General features: G+C 41.5%; 1 pseudogene; it reads left to right on the forward strand.

Annotated features, from left to right (window-relative positions):
* Nucleotides 1-756: 756 nt before the first annotated feature.
* On the forward strand, nt 757-1,158 carry LOC135227848 (small ribosomal subunit protein uS8-like; annotated as a pseudogene).
* The last annotated feature ends 13,391 nt before the right edge of the window (nt 1,159-14,549 follow it).

Raw genomic sequence — 14,549 nt, forward strand, 5'->3', positions numbered from 1 at the left:
AAGGAGAACCATGCTTGCCAATTCCAGGAATTCAGTGGCTCCAGTGTCTCTGGGTCTGTTTCAGGATAGGTGTGTATCTCCTTGGAGCCTTGGTGGTGCAATGGTTAAGAGTTCAGCTGCTAACCAAAAGGTCAGCAGTTCAAATCCACCAGCCACTCCTGGGAAACCTCGGGGCAGTTCTACTCTGTCCTATAGAGTCGCTATGAGTCGGAATCGACTCAATGGCAGCAGGTTTGGTTTTGGTGCATCTCCTTCCCTTGCAGCATGCTTTTCCACCCTTTCATCTCACCTTTGCCCTCTCTTCTTGTATCCTCAGATTGTTTACCCTTCTCAGGTCCAACCCCTCGTATTGTGCAGCCAACACAGCCGCTATGCTGTCATGGGCTCCACACACCAGTCTCCTCTTCTTAAACTTCTGGGGCCAGGCCTTTTTAGCCCCTTTCATAACAAGTTATCACAAGCTGTCACATAAGAAGGCCAATAAATTCATTCATAAGACAGTAGTAAACACCACATGATTTAATGCATTACATGTCCTGTGAGAATTTGCATTTTCACAGTGGAAAAAGTGTCAAGCTAAAAAACGGATCTCCAAATGGGAACTTTCAGGAGAAAGTGGCAAGCCATCCCACTCCTCTTCAAATTAAATCATGAAGGTAAGGATTGTTTCCGTCTATCACACTGACCTGGACATATGCCAGGAGATTTTTACAAAATCTTTTTTAAAAAAACAGTTCTGGCTCTTTCAATGCTGCCATAATGGTGTGCATGGAATTCCTGGCCAACACTCTTAACAGCATCAATAATGCCTAGAAGAGAGGTAAACACAAGGTTGCTATCAGGTCATGATCGAAAATCATCGTTGGGTTTCTAACTGATGGTGAAACATGGTGAGACTGGAAAGTTTGAAATCATTGATGATCACAGAGGTGGGAAAATTGTTGTATGCCTCACAACGGGTTAAACAAGTGTGCAGTGATCAGCCCCAGATTCGATGTACAACTCAGAGATCTACAAAAGGGGCAGAATAATCTGCTCCCATCCTGTCAGTTTGGCTTCTTTGTACTGACAACCTCAGCTGGCATCAAGGACCACTAGGAAGCAAGACGAAAGCATACAGGAGGGACAATCCTGGCATTCTCTTTCTGTTGCTGTTAAGTGCCATTGGGTCAATTCCGAATCATAGCAACTCCACGCACAACAGAACGAAACATTGCCTGGTTCTGCCCCATCCTCACAATCGTTGCTAAGTTTGAGCCCACTGTTGCAACCGCTGTGTCAGTCTATCTCATTGAGGGTCTTTTCTCTTTTTTGCTGACTCTCTACTTTACCAAGTATGATGTCCTTCTCCAGTGACAGATCCCTCCTGATAACATGTCCAAAGTGTGTGAGACGTAGTCTCGCCATCCTTGCTTCTAAGGGGCATTCTGGTTCTACTTCTTCCAAGACAGACGTGTTTGTCCTTTTGGCAGTCCATGGTATATTCAATGTTCTTCACCAACACCACAGCTCAAAAGCGTCAATTCTTTGGTCTTCCTTATTCATTGTCTAGCTTTCATGTGCATATGAGGTGATTGAAAACACCATGGCTTGGGTCAGGGGCCCCTTAGTCTTTAAGGTGACATCTTTGCTTTTCAACACTGTAAAGAGGTCTTTCACAGACAATTTGCCCAGTTCAATGCTTCTTTTGATCTCTTGACTGCTGCTTCCCTAGGTGTTGACTGTGGATCCAAGTAAAATGAAATCCTTGACAAACTCAATCTTTTCTCCATTCATCGTGATGTTCCTTATTGGCCCAGTTGTGAGGATTTTTGTTTTCTTTATGTTGAGGTGTAATCCATACTGAAGGCTGTAGTCTTTGATCTTCATCAGTAAGTGCTTCAAGTCCTATTCACTTTCAGCAAGGAAGATTGTGACATCTGCACAACACAGGTTGTTAATGAGTCTTCCTCCAATCCTGATACCCCGTTCTTCTTCATTTTGTCCAGCTTCTTGGATTATTTGCTCAGTATACAGATTGAATAGGTATGGTGAAAGGATACAACCCTGACGCACATCTTTCCTGACTTTAAACCAATCAGTATCCCTTTGTTCTGTCCGAACAAATGCCTCTTCATCCATGAACAGAGTCCTCATGAGCATAATTAAGTGTTCTGGGATTTCCATTCTCCGCAATGTTATCCATAATTTGTTACGATCCACACAGTTGAATGCCTTAGCATAGTCAATAAAATACAGATAAACATCTTTCTGGTATTCTCTGCTTTCAGCCAGGATCCATCTGATGTCAGCAATAATATCTCTGGTTCCACGTTCTCTTTCAAATCCAGCTTGAATTTCTGGCAGCTCCCTGTCTCTTTCTAGGGGTATAAAACTCCTTGATGTCAAGTCGATTCCCACTCATAGCGACCCCATAGGGCAGAGTAGAACTGCCCCATAGGGTTTCCAAGAAGTGGCTAGTGGATTCGAATTGCTGACCTTTTGGTTAACAGCCAAACTCTTAACCACTGGCCACCAAGGCTCCAGGGATATAATACATACATATAAATAAAATGCATCTCAATGGACAAACACACACACATGAAACAATTTCTGGCACAATCCTTGGGTTATAGTTTATTCTGCCTCAACAGACCAAAAAAAACAAATAATTTCTGGCACAACCCTTTCGGTTACCGTCTATTCTGCTTCAATAGACCAAAAACAAACAAACAAACAAAGAATTTCTGGTACAATCCTTTTGGTTATAGTCTATTTTCTTCTGCAGAAATAGATGCCAGGAGATAATTGGTTTTGTTTTTTCTGAGAGTTGCAGTTAGTTAGGCCCTGGCTAGGAAAGGTTTTGCTGTACGTATCAAAAGTTACACTGCTGGTACCCATGTTATAGAAAGCAATGTGTGAGTCTCATTGTGGCACAGTGAAAAGAAGGCTAAAGAGAGACACCCTTTCCTTAAAAGGCTGCTAATGGAATGAGGGAAAAGATACATGCAAGAGCTTTTGTTAAGGTTGGGATCTAGCTGACTCTCCTGGAGAGCAGAACGGTGGAGGTCAGCCAAGAAAGAACAGGTCAATGAGAATCTTCTATTTATTACAGATTAACATGGAAAGAGCAACTGATGGAGCCAAGACAAATGGCTTGGGCCCAGCTGTGGCCACCAGCTTGGTCAGGGCATTAGGCACTGTGCTGAGTTTGTGAGCAGCTGTGCTTCAGGCCTGGCGAGTTGCAGAGCAGGCTGGCACGTTTATGAACTAAGAAAAAGATGGCACCAGCTTGAGTAATATATCAGCAGCTTGCAGAGAAAAACGCGAGCCTGCTACACACGAATGGGGATTTATGGCCAATCCAATCTGGAAAATATTTAAAGCAAACTAGCATTGCAAAACCACAATACTCCCTGGGGCTTTGAAATGAATTCTTTACACCTAGGCACAAAGGAGAAGCCCTGGTGGCACAATGGTTAAGTGCTCGGCTGTTAACCAAACGGTCAGTGGTTCAAACTCACCAGCCTTCCACAGGAGAAAGACGTGGCAGTCTGCTTCCCTAAAGATTTATAGCCTTAGAAACCCTGTGGGACAGTTCTGCTCTGTCCTATAGGGCCACTATGAGTTGGAATTCACTCAACCATAGTGGGCTTTGGTTTTGGGGCCCAAAGGACTAGTTTATCACAGATTCCCTCTGTTACATGACATTCCAGCACCATACGAATGAACTTAGATACCTGGCTTATGAAATGTCTTCCAAATCACTGGACAGACAGAGGCAGAACAGAGCCCAAGAAACATACATGGGATTTGTTCTGTTATTTTAAAAATTTTCTGTTAGTTAAACTAACAAATGTTAGGTAAACTAACATTAGGTAAACTAACATTTGAGTTTCTGAGATGAGCTAAGCACGGCTCTGGGCTCTGTAAGGGATAAGCTTGCCTTTTTGTCCCCACTGCCAAGTGCAGGTTATGGACACACTACCTGTGGCCTTCGAGCGGATGTTGACTCACAGTGTCCCTATAGGACAGCGTAGAACTGCCCAATAGAGTTTCCAAGGAGTGGCTGGGAGATTTGAACTGCTGACCTTTTGCTTAGCAGCGGAGCTCTTAACCACTGTGACACCAGGGCTCCGTGGGCACACTAGAGGCTCAATATTTCAGACCCTACATCACAGCTCAGAGGATGAAATGCATGTTACGTTTATACATTCACTTTGGGGTTTTTTTTTAAAAAGCAATTTGATGCTGAAAGCATTCACAGAGTTGTGCAACCATCATCACAATCAATTTTAGACCATTTTCACCCCAAAAAGAAACCCTGTGCCCATTAGCAGTGGCTCCCTATTTCACACCAACCCGTCCAGGCCTAGAAAACTACCGATCTACTTCCTGTCTCAGTAGATTTGTCTATTCTGGATGTTCCTTGTAAGTGCCATCATACAACATGTGGTCTTTCGTGCTGGCTTCTTTCACTTAGCATAACGTTTTCAAGGTTTGTCCATGTTAGCATGTATCAGTACTTCATTCCTTTTTATCATCAGTTAATATTTCACTGTGCAGCTATACCAAATTTTCCTTATCTATTCATCACTTTGTTTTTTTTATTCATCACTTAATGGACATTTGGGTTGTTTCCACTTTGGGGTATTATGAATGATGCACCTACATGGTACTGTATACCTTTGTACTGTGTGCATGTATTTGTGTGAAAATATGTTTTCATTTCTTTTGGGTATACTTGGGAAGTCAGATCAATTTGAGGAGTGGATTTTTGGGGTCATATGGTAACTCTACGTTTAAACTTCCAAGGAACTTCCAGATTGTTTTCCAGCGTGACTATACATTCCCACCTGTAGTGCTTGAAACCCAGTTGAACCAAACCCATTGCTGTTGAGTTGATTCTGACTCACAGCGACCCTATAGGGCAGAGCAGAGCTGCCCCACACGGTTTCCAAGGAGCTGCAGGAGGGTTTGAACTGCTGACCTTTTGGTTAGCAGCTGTAGCTCTTAACCACTAAGCCACAAGGGCTCCTGTAGTGTCTGAGGGTTCCATTTTCCCCACATCCTCACTTACGCTTGTTATGACGTCTCTCTTTTTGATGATAGCCATCCTAGTAAATGTGCAGTGGTATCTCGTTGTGATTTTGATTTGTGTTTCCCTGATAGCTAATGATATTGAGCATCATTTCATGTGTTTATTGGCCATTTGTATATTTTCTGTGGAAAAATATCTATTCATACCTTTACCCATTTTTAATTGGATTATTTTTTCTTTTTATTATTGAGCTGTAAGAATATTTATATGTGCTAGGTACAATTTGCAAGTATTTTCTTCTATTCTGTGAATTGTCTTTTCACTTTTTTGATGACTTCCTTTGAAGCACAAAAGTTTTAAAATTTTGTTAGAGGCCAGTTTACCTATTTTTTCTTTTGTTGCTTGTGCTTATGGTGTGACATTTAAGAAGACTTTGCCTAACACCAAATCCTAAAAATTTGCTCCTATGTTTTCTTTTAAGAGTTTTATAGTTTCATCCTTTATATTTAGGTCTGTGATCCATTTTGAGTCAATTTCTGTGTATGGAGTGAGGAAAAGGTCCACCAAAGAACTAAGATAAGCTGTCATGGATTGAATTGTGTCCCACCGAAATATGTGTCAACTTGACTAGGCCGTGATTTCCAGTATTGTGTAATTGTCCTCCATTTTGTGATCTGATGTAATTGTCCTCCATTTTGGGGTATTGTGCAATTATGTGCCGTAAATATAAACCTCTTTATATTAATGAGGCAGAATTAATTTTGGGTCACGCCCTTATTAAAGGCTCAAGCCACAGCCTTACTCAAGTCACATCCTTACTCAAGTCACATCAAGTCATGGCCTTCTTTGAGTGATACTTTTTAGCTTACAAGAGATAAGTGAGCAGAGAGGAAAAGTGCCTCATTACCACCAAGAAAGAAGAGCCAGGAGTGGAGTGCATCTTTGGACCCAGGGTCCCTGCTCTGAGAACTTCCTAGACTCAGGGGAAGATTGATGCCAAGACACATAGCGATCTTCAAGGAACACCAGGCCCACGGATGTTGAAAGGAGACAAAGACCTTCCCTCAGAGCTGACAGAGGAAGAAAGCCTTCCCCTTGAGCTGGAGCCCTGAATTCAGACTTCTAACCTCCTAAACTGTGAAAGAATACATTTCTGTTCATTAAAGTCATCCACTTGTGGTATTTATAGCAGCACTAGATAACTAAGTCATAAGCCCACGTATCCCTGGGTGATCAGAAAACCATTCATTGTGGGGAAGATACAAGAGAGCCTGACAAAAGTAAAAGCAAGGGAGACTTGAGATACAGCTCCAATTCGTAATGCATTCACACAGATTCATCAGCAAAGAGTGTAAGCCTTTCAGGCTGGAAGTGTTTGAGCGTCGCTTAAAGAATTCGCTGACCGTAGAGCTATGCAGATGCAGGGGCAGCCCCTAGGAAAGGTGGGCAAAAAATTGTAAATAAGGATAAAAACTGATGAGAGACATTGGTGGTTGCACACCATGGGGGAGGCAGAGTCCACAGTTTAAGTTCAACTTATAAACAACAACAACTCTAATAAAAATAAAACAGAATCTAGAGTTGCTGCAATAGAATATCTAAAATGTTCATTTTATTAAAAAATTACTGAACTGAAAAGAAAACAGGAAAGTATGATTCATGTTCGTGGGGGAAAAAAAAGCAGTCAATATAAACTGTCTCTGAGTGAGCCCAGAGTTTGAATTTGGGAAACAACAATTTAAAAGCACCTGTTACAGAGTTGCTATGAGTTGGAATCGACTTGAAGGCAACGAGTTTGGTTTTGGTTTGGTATTACAACTATGTTCAAAGAATTAATGAAAACCATATTCAAAGAATTAAGGGAAAATATCACAATGGTGGCAAAGTGAAGACCGTGTGATAAGATGGCAGAGCCACAGGTTTGAAGCAGTCTAGATCCTTAAATCCCATATAGGCAACAGCAGTCCATGCAGGATAAAAGACTTTGAATGAGCAAGAAATAAGCTTTTAAGTGTTAAACCACTGAGATTTGGGGTTGTTTGTTACCACATCATGGACCTAGCCTATTCTGACTTTGGGTTATAGAACAAAAATGAAATGGCTTTCTGAAGCTGCTCAAAGGATTGAGGAAAGAAGATGTTATTAACAGGAAATCTGAACACTCACAAATGAATGACTGGCATACGCTGGTGTCATCTGATCCCCCTCATTCCATGGTGAGGTAATATTCACAACCCACATGATGTCTCCCCTGCGGTTGTTAAGATCTGATCTTTTAAGCGGAAAACAATGTCTTAGATCTAATCTAAAAAACAAAAAAGAAACCCATTTCCATCCAGTTGATTCCGACTCATAGCCACCCTACGGAACAGAGTAGAACTGCCCTGTAACGTTTGCTTTATGGAAGCAGACTGCCACATCTTTCTCCCGTGAGACCTAATCTAAAGGACAGATATAATAAAGTGTCATTTAACTAGAGCCCCCCAAAAAATATCTAACCAGAAGCTTCATTTGTGAAAATATTTTCAACTACCAGTGTGAACACATTCTTTCTATTTTACTCTTCAGCTAACCAGCACATTTTGTTAATTAGAATCTATAACCTATCTCCTGAGCATTCTCATTATTTGAAGTTCAACCTTATACACAGAGATTTTTAGCAATATTAAACACTAAGGGGGCAGAAACTAGATGGTGCATTTCATAACAGAAAAAGGAATAATCAGAATTAGCAAAATTGCTTTCAGCAGGGAAATACTCAAATGTCTCTTTACCTCTAAGAAAAGCACCAGCTATATTACATATACTATGTAGCTGGTTATATTTTATGTTTAAACAGCAAACATTAGTTTTAAAGATTCATGGCTTTCTCAAGCTTGCTTCCCATCTGCTGTCTCCCAACCCCAATTTCACACCAGTCTTTCTTTTGCTCACCTGACTCACACCCCCCAATCAGAAAGGAAAATCCCATGCACGCGTGATCCATCAGTGCACTTATAATCAGAGAGCATGTGGGTTTTAGGTTGGAGGAAATTAAAGGCCAGCTTGCAGCTCATAGAAAATATTGTGAACCCATTTGGTGAGGTTAACTGCTAAACTATGAAAGTCAAATCTACCTTTCCTCTTTTTGCCTTTATTAACTTTGACATTTGCATGAAAATTGAATTCTCATTTCCTGGGGGTTCATCTGCTCCAGCAGCTTCCTCCCTACCTGAAGGCTTAATCCTCTGTTGGTGACAGGACCACCAGTTCTCCAGCCAGCAAGTATGATGTCACAAAGAGGCAATTATCACTTCAGGTGAGAAAATAAGCAGCCCGCACAGATGATCACTTGAAATCTTTATGATTATCTTAATGTAATTTTTAGTTCTAAAGATTTAATTTTATGTGAGAAAATGACGATAAGCTCAGAAATAGAACCCAACAGGCAATGGTAAAAGTTTTCTTTCTTGGTCCTGAGCCAAATATTTGTGGGGCGAAGGGGGCAGGGGTGGAAAGACCACTACTGCCATCCAGTCGATTGTAAATGACAGCAATGCTCTGGGACAGATTAGAACTCCTTCATAGGTTTCCAAGGCTGTAGTCTTTACGGAAGCAGACTGCCACATCTTTCTCTGGTGGAGCGGCTGGTGGGTTCGAACCACAAACCTTTTCAGTTAGCAGCTGAGTGCTTAACTACTACCCCCACAGGGCTTCTTAAATATTAGTAAAGGTTCCCTAAATCCTTGCTTAACAGTTCTAGAGCTTTCTTCTCCCTCCTCTGAGATGCACTGCAAAGTATAGCATACTGAATCCCAATGGAGATCCATCTATTGGCCCTAAATCTTCTCCCTCTTTCAAAGCGAAGTGAACAAAAGTAGATCCAATTGGAAAAATTAATATCATGGAATAAGACCGTTAATTAGGAGAAAACACATTTCATTGCACAAAAAATAGAGAATGTCTATAAGCAAAAGGAAGTCAATAAAAAATCATCTATAATCCTACCACCCAGAGAAAACCACAGCGTTAGGTTCCCGTTTTTTTTTTTTTTCTGAGTGTGTTGGGGTACATGTATGTGTGGTATGTTTTACGTGAACTAGTTCACAAAGTACACACTGTTTTATAATCTCCTCTTTCATTTGACCATACTTTATAAACACATTTCCATTGCACTATTACGTTTTAAATAAAGGAAACCAGTAGTCTTATTATAAAGAGAGCTCTAGCCAGGCCATTTTCAATGTGGCTGAAGAGATAGTGTTTGATCACAGTATTAAATGTATTTGGTGATTACTTTGCTGAAGACTAGGCACTGGGTTCAAGAGTCAGGAGTGGTCCAAAAGTGGCTACCCATCACGTGGGACAAGCTAATTTAAATAGACCTACTCAGGCCAAGAGTGATCTGCAAAGTTCTTACGGGCTAGACCGTTGCAGCCCCGATGTTGTCGTTAGTAACCGTCCGGTCGATTCCGACTCATGGCTTACCTTCCGAGTCAGCTCTGGTTGGATTCAAACCACCAACCTTTGGCTAGTAGTCAAGTGCTTAGCCATTTGTGGCACCCTGGGACTCTACAGTCCCAGTAAAAACCCAAACCAAACCTGTTGCCATCGAGTCAATTCCAACTCATAGCGACCTAATAGTCAGCTCTATTCACCCAGTCCCTAAAAGCACCGATTATTGTCCTCCATCCGTGCTCCCTTCTCCAGAGCATGATCACAAAAATTCAACTGCCAATCTTAAAAGGCTTCTACAAATGTTGACTTCCCTTTAGAATGTAAACACCGTAAAGGAGAGCCGCCTCTGCAAAACTGTGTGTCTGTTCTCCAGAGTGACAGCGGTGGATTAGCTTTTGTTTGGTTTTAGCGTAATAAAGGGGAAATTTTGCCTATAAACAATTGTCTTGTTGACTTTTCCAGATCTTCTTATCATCCTCATACTTGACACAGCTGGGTTCTGGGAGAGAAAGTTTCTGTACCTACCACAAGAGGGGACCATGTGGCGTAGAAGGAGGAGGAAAGAGAAGAGCACGCTTAGGCAGCATTTCTGAGAGTGGATTCTAACTCATAGCAACCCTATAGGACAGAATAGAACTGCCACATAGGGTTTTCTAGTTTTTAATCTTTACAGCAGCAGATTGCCAGGTTTCTCTCCCAAAGAGCCTCTGGTGGATTCGAAACATTGACCTTTCTTTTGGTTAGCAGCTGAGCACATAAGCATTGCACCACCAGGGTTCCTTCAGAGAGAGCCAGGGGTAGGCAATTAGAATTGAAAGGCCTAAGGAGCAAGTGGCAATGAAGCAGCTGCAGGAGTGAGAGGACTGTAGAAGAAAGGTAATCTCCAAAACTATGGTTGTGGAGAATTAATTGCATCTCTTCTAATATTTTTTTGATGGAAGCAAGTAAAGACTGAAATTATTTTTAATATTGGTTGCTGAACCCAAAGAACTTCTTGTGAATATAATGCTGAAATGAGACCGGACCATTTGGGATCTTCATTTATATCTAGGTTTCTCCAGTGGAGAATATAACAAAGGTCTGCAATGGGTCAGTGTAGACACATCATTGTTCTATTTGGCTTATTTCACATTTTATTATAATCGTAATTATAATTATTTTCTCACTATTCTATTATTTCCTCTAGACTCCACCCTTTTGCAGAATAGGGCCCTTTGGTTATTAATGAGCCGCTTTTACTGTCCCCCATAAGCACCTTTATTAATTAGGATAATAGAAACAGCTATAACAAAGATTCCCCCAAAAAAGTGTCTTACACAATTTAGATGTTTATTTCTCTTTCCTTCACATATTCATTAGGAGGTAGCTGGCCCATGGCTGGTTGTGTGGCTCTTACAACTTTTGCTGATACAGCTTTTATCTCTGACTTCAACATGGTTGCTCTACCTCTCGCCATCTCATACACATATGAGTCAGCAGAAAGGAAGAAAGAGAAACAGAAGGAAACACTCCTCTTATTTTGAAGGCCTAATCTGAATTCATGCAGATTTCTTCTGATCATATCCCATGTACCAGAACTTAGTCACATAACCATACCCAGCTGCAAGGCAGGCTGGGAAATGTAGCCTTTAGCTGTGTGACCAGGTGAGCTTGATTTCTGTGGAAGAAAGAGAGAAGATACACATTTTCTAGAGTCTGTTCACATTCAGCTTCACATTGCTTTTCCCCAGTTGTTCCCTCCCTGACCTCCCTCTGCCCTGAGCTCCTACGCGCTCCTTCCTCCTACGTCTGCTCACATGCTCTCGGTAATGTTTCTCTATTTCCCAGTAATATCTTCATCCCTGAACTCTCATCTTGTCAATTATGTCACGAATCGCTTTAAAGATTCTTAACCTAATTTATTGTATACTTGTCTCTTTTGGTTACCAACCCCCCCCCCGCCCCCAGTATTTACCACAATGCTCAGTACTCAAAGTTACTCAAAAGATACTTGCTGACTGAGATATTGGGAATTTTAGTAGACTGTCTAAGAGCATGAAGCGTTTTTCAGAAACTGAGTTGAATTACATACATACATTGGGTCCTGTGTATTTTCCTTCTCCTTTGAAGTGGGAACTTTTTGGCTCAGTGAAGAAGCAGCTGTTCAGTTTTAAGGCATTAGTTCTACAGCTATGACTGTAATCTTTTCAGCCCTGGGAATTATTTCTGGTGGTCAGACATCAAGAGACTAATCCAATTATGCTTCTGGATGTGAAGATATGTACCTGCCCTGAGACTCTTGCCTCAGGTATTAGCAACAGATCTTTCCAAATGAATTACTTCTAGGGCAGAACTTGCTAACCTCAAGTTTTGTATTGTGGGGCCACAAAGAAATTATTTTTACATTCTTTTTATTCTTTAAAGGAAGAAGAAACATTCCACTTTGATTTTTCAAATCTAAGGTGAAAGCCTGTTTTATATTTTAGGAGAGCCTCTGTTGAGTATGTGGTACCTTTTTTTCTCTAATCCATTCAGGATTGTAATGTTTCTGAATTTACGTAATAATTACCCAAGAGGAGGCCACTGGAAGTGAAACTTGTCCGTGTAGATCAGTTGTAATATGCCAGCCAAGGCTATATCTTGGGCCCGCATAGTGTAGTGAAAACAGCCTGGGCTTTGGAACGAAAGGCCAATGGTTAATAATTAATTTAGCCTCTCTGAGCCCCAATTTTCTCATCTATAGCATTTTGACAGTAATATCTATCTTGTTTTGTAGACCAAACAAGACAATGTATCTGTAACCAGCACATAGCTTCAATGGTTTTGATTTTCCACCTACCACCTACCCCTAGTTTTGTGATGTTGAATCTCGTTCTCCAGCTGGGTCATGGCTCCATTAATAATATCTTGGGAAAGATTTTATAATTTAGGGTCTTCAGCTTCACCTCAGCCCACTCAGAGCCCTTACAGGACTCCCTTTGACACCTGCACATAGTTCACCCTCAGCTCACTTTTCAGGTTGGATGTCCCATTACTTGGTAGTTACCTGTGACGGCCACTGTCTTAGTTATCTAGTGTTGCTATAAAAGAAATGCCACAAGTGGATGGCTTTAACAAAGAGAAATTTATTTCTTCACAGTAAAGTAGGCTAAACGTCCAAATTCAGGATGTTGGCTCCAGGGGAAAGTCTTTCTTTTTCTGTTGGCCTTCTCATCAATCTTCCCCCGGACTAGGAACTTCTTTGCACAGGAACCCTGGGTCCAAAGGACGCACTCTGCTCCTGGCACTGCTTTCTTGGTATGAGGTTCCCCACTCTCTGTTTGCTCCCTTTCCTTTTATTTCTTGAGGGATAAATGGTGGTACAGACCACGCCCCAGGGAAACTCCCTTTACCTTGGATCAGGGAGGTGACCTGAGTAAGGGTGGTGTTACAATCCCAGCCTAATCCTCTCAACATAAAATTACAATCACAAAATGGAGGACAACCACACATGACCTAACCAAGTTGACATGTATTTTGGGGGGGCGTATTCAATCCACATTACAGCCACTTCAAGTCACCTTGTAGTCAGTACTTACTTCCAACTCTTTGGTTCTGGTGCTTGTCAAAATCTCTCTTTCTTGAAGTTATTTATACTCTATGTAGTGAGTTGAATAAGTGCTCCCCAAAAGTTCATGTCTACCCAAAACCTCAGAATGTGACCTCATTTGGAAATAGTCTTTGCAGATGTTAAGATGAGGTCACGCTGGCTGTTATGGATTGAACTGAAATGCTGATTCTCAGTATTGCATAAGGGTCTACCATTTTGTCATCTGATGTGATTTTCGTGAAGACCCTCAACAAGTTGGTCTGACACAATGGCTACAACAATGGGCTCAAGCACAACAACAATAATGAGGATGGTCCAGGACCAGGCAGTGTTTCGTTCTACTGTGCATAGGGTCGCTATGAGTCAGTATGAACTCAACGGCACCTATCAGCAGCAACGTGACGTCGATGAGACAGGATTAGAGGCAGTTATGTTAATGAGGCAGGACTCAATCTACAAGATTTGGTTGTATCTTGAGTCAATCTCTTTTGAGATATAGAAGAGAGAAGCAAGCAGAGAGATAGGGGAACTTCCTACCACCAAGAATGGAGAGCCAGGAGCGTGAGCATGTCCTTTGGACCTGGGGTCCCTGCAGAAAGAATCTACTAGACCAGGGGAAGATTGATGGCAAGGACCTTCCCCCAGAACTGACAGAGTGATAGCTTTCCCCTGGAGCTGGCTCCTTGAACTTTTAGCCTTCTAAACTGTGAGAGAATACATTTCTTTTTTAAGGCCATCCACTTGTGGTATTTCTGTTGTAGCAGCAGTGGATAACTTAGACCCTGGCTTAGGGTACACCCTAATACCAATGATTGGCATCCTTAGAAGAAGAAAAGAGGACACAGAGAGATACACATAGAGAGAAGAAGCCCCATGAACATGGAGGAAGAGATTAAAGTAATGCAGCTAAAGCTAACGAACACCAAGGATTGCCACAACCACCACAAACTAGAATGAGAAGGAAGGATTCTTTCCTAGAGTCTCCACAGAGAGCATGGCCATGCTGACACCTTGGTTTTAGACTTCTAGCCTCCAGATCTATGAAAGAATACATTTCTGCTCTTTTAAGGCCCCAGTGTGTGATATTTTGTTATGGCGGCCCTAGGAAAATAATGGACTCTGTAACATGGGAGTGGGGAAATCTTTCCTATCTACCACTCAAAGGAGTCCTGGTGGCATAGTGGTTAAGAGCTCGGCTGCTAATCAAAAGGTTGGCAGTTCAAATCTACCAGCCGCTCCTTGGAAACTGTTCTACTCTGTCCTGTATGGTTGCTATGAGTCAGAATTGACTCGATGGAATGGGCTTATAAGTTATGACTCAAAATACAGAAGCAATATCAGAAAAGATTGTTATATTTGAGTACATAAAATTTTTAGAAAAAGAAAAAAACCTATATGACAAAAAATACTACAGGCCAAAAAAAAAAAAAAAGACAAATGGCAAACCGGAACTAAATATTGGCCAAGTTACTATGACTAACATATAAAAAGTTTCTCAGAATAAAGAAGAAAGACCCACCATCC

This window comes from Loxodonta africana, chromosome 15 (genome assembly GCF_030014295.1).
Source record: "Loxodonta africana isolate mLoxAfr1 chromosome 15, mLoxAfr1.hap2, whole genome shotgun sequence".
Lineage (NCBI taxonomy): Eukaryota > Metazoa > Chordata > Mammalia > Proboscidea > Elephantidae > Loxodonta > Loxodonta africana.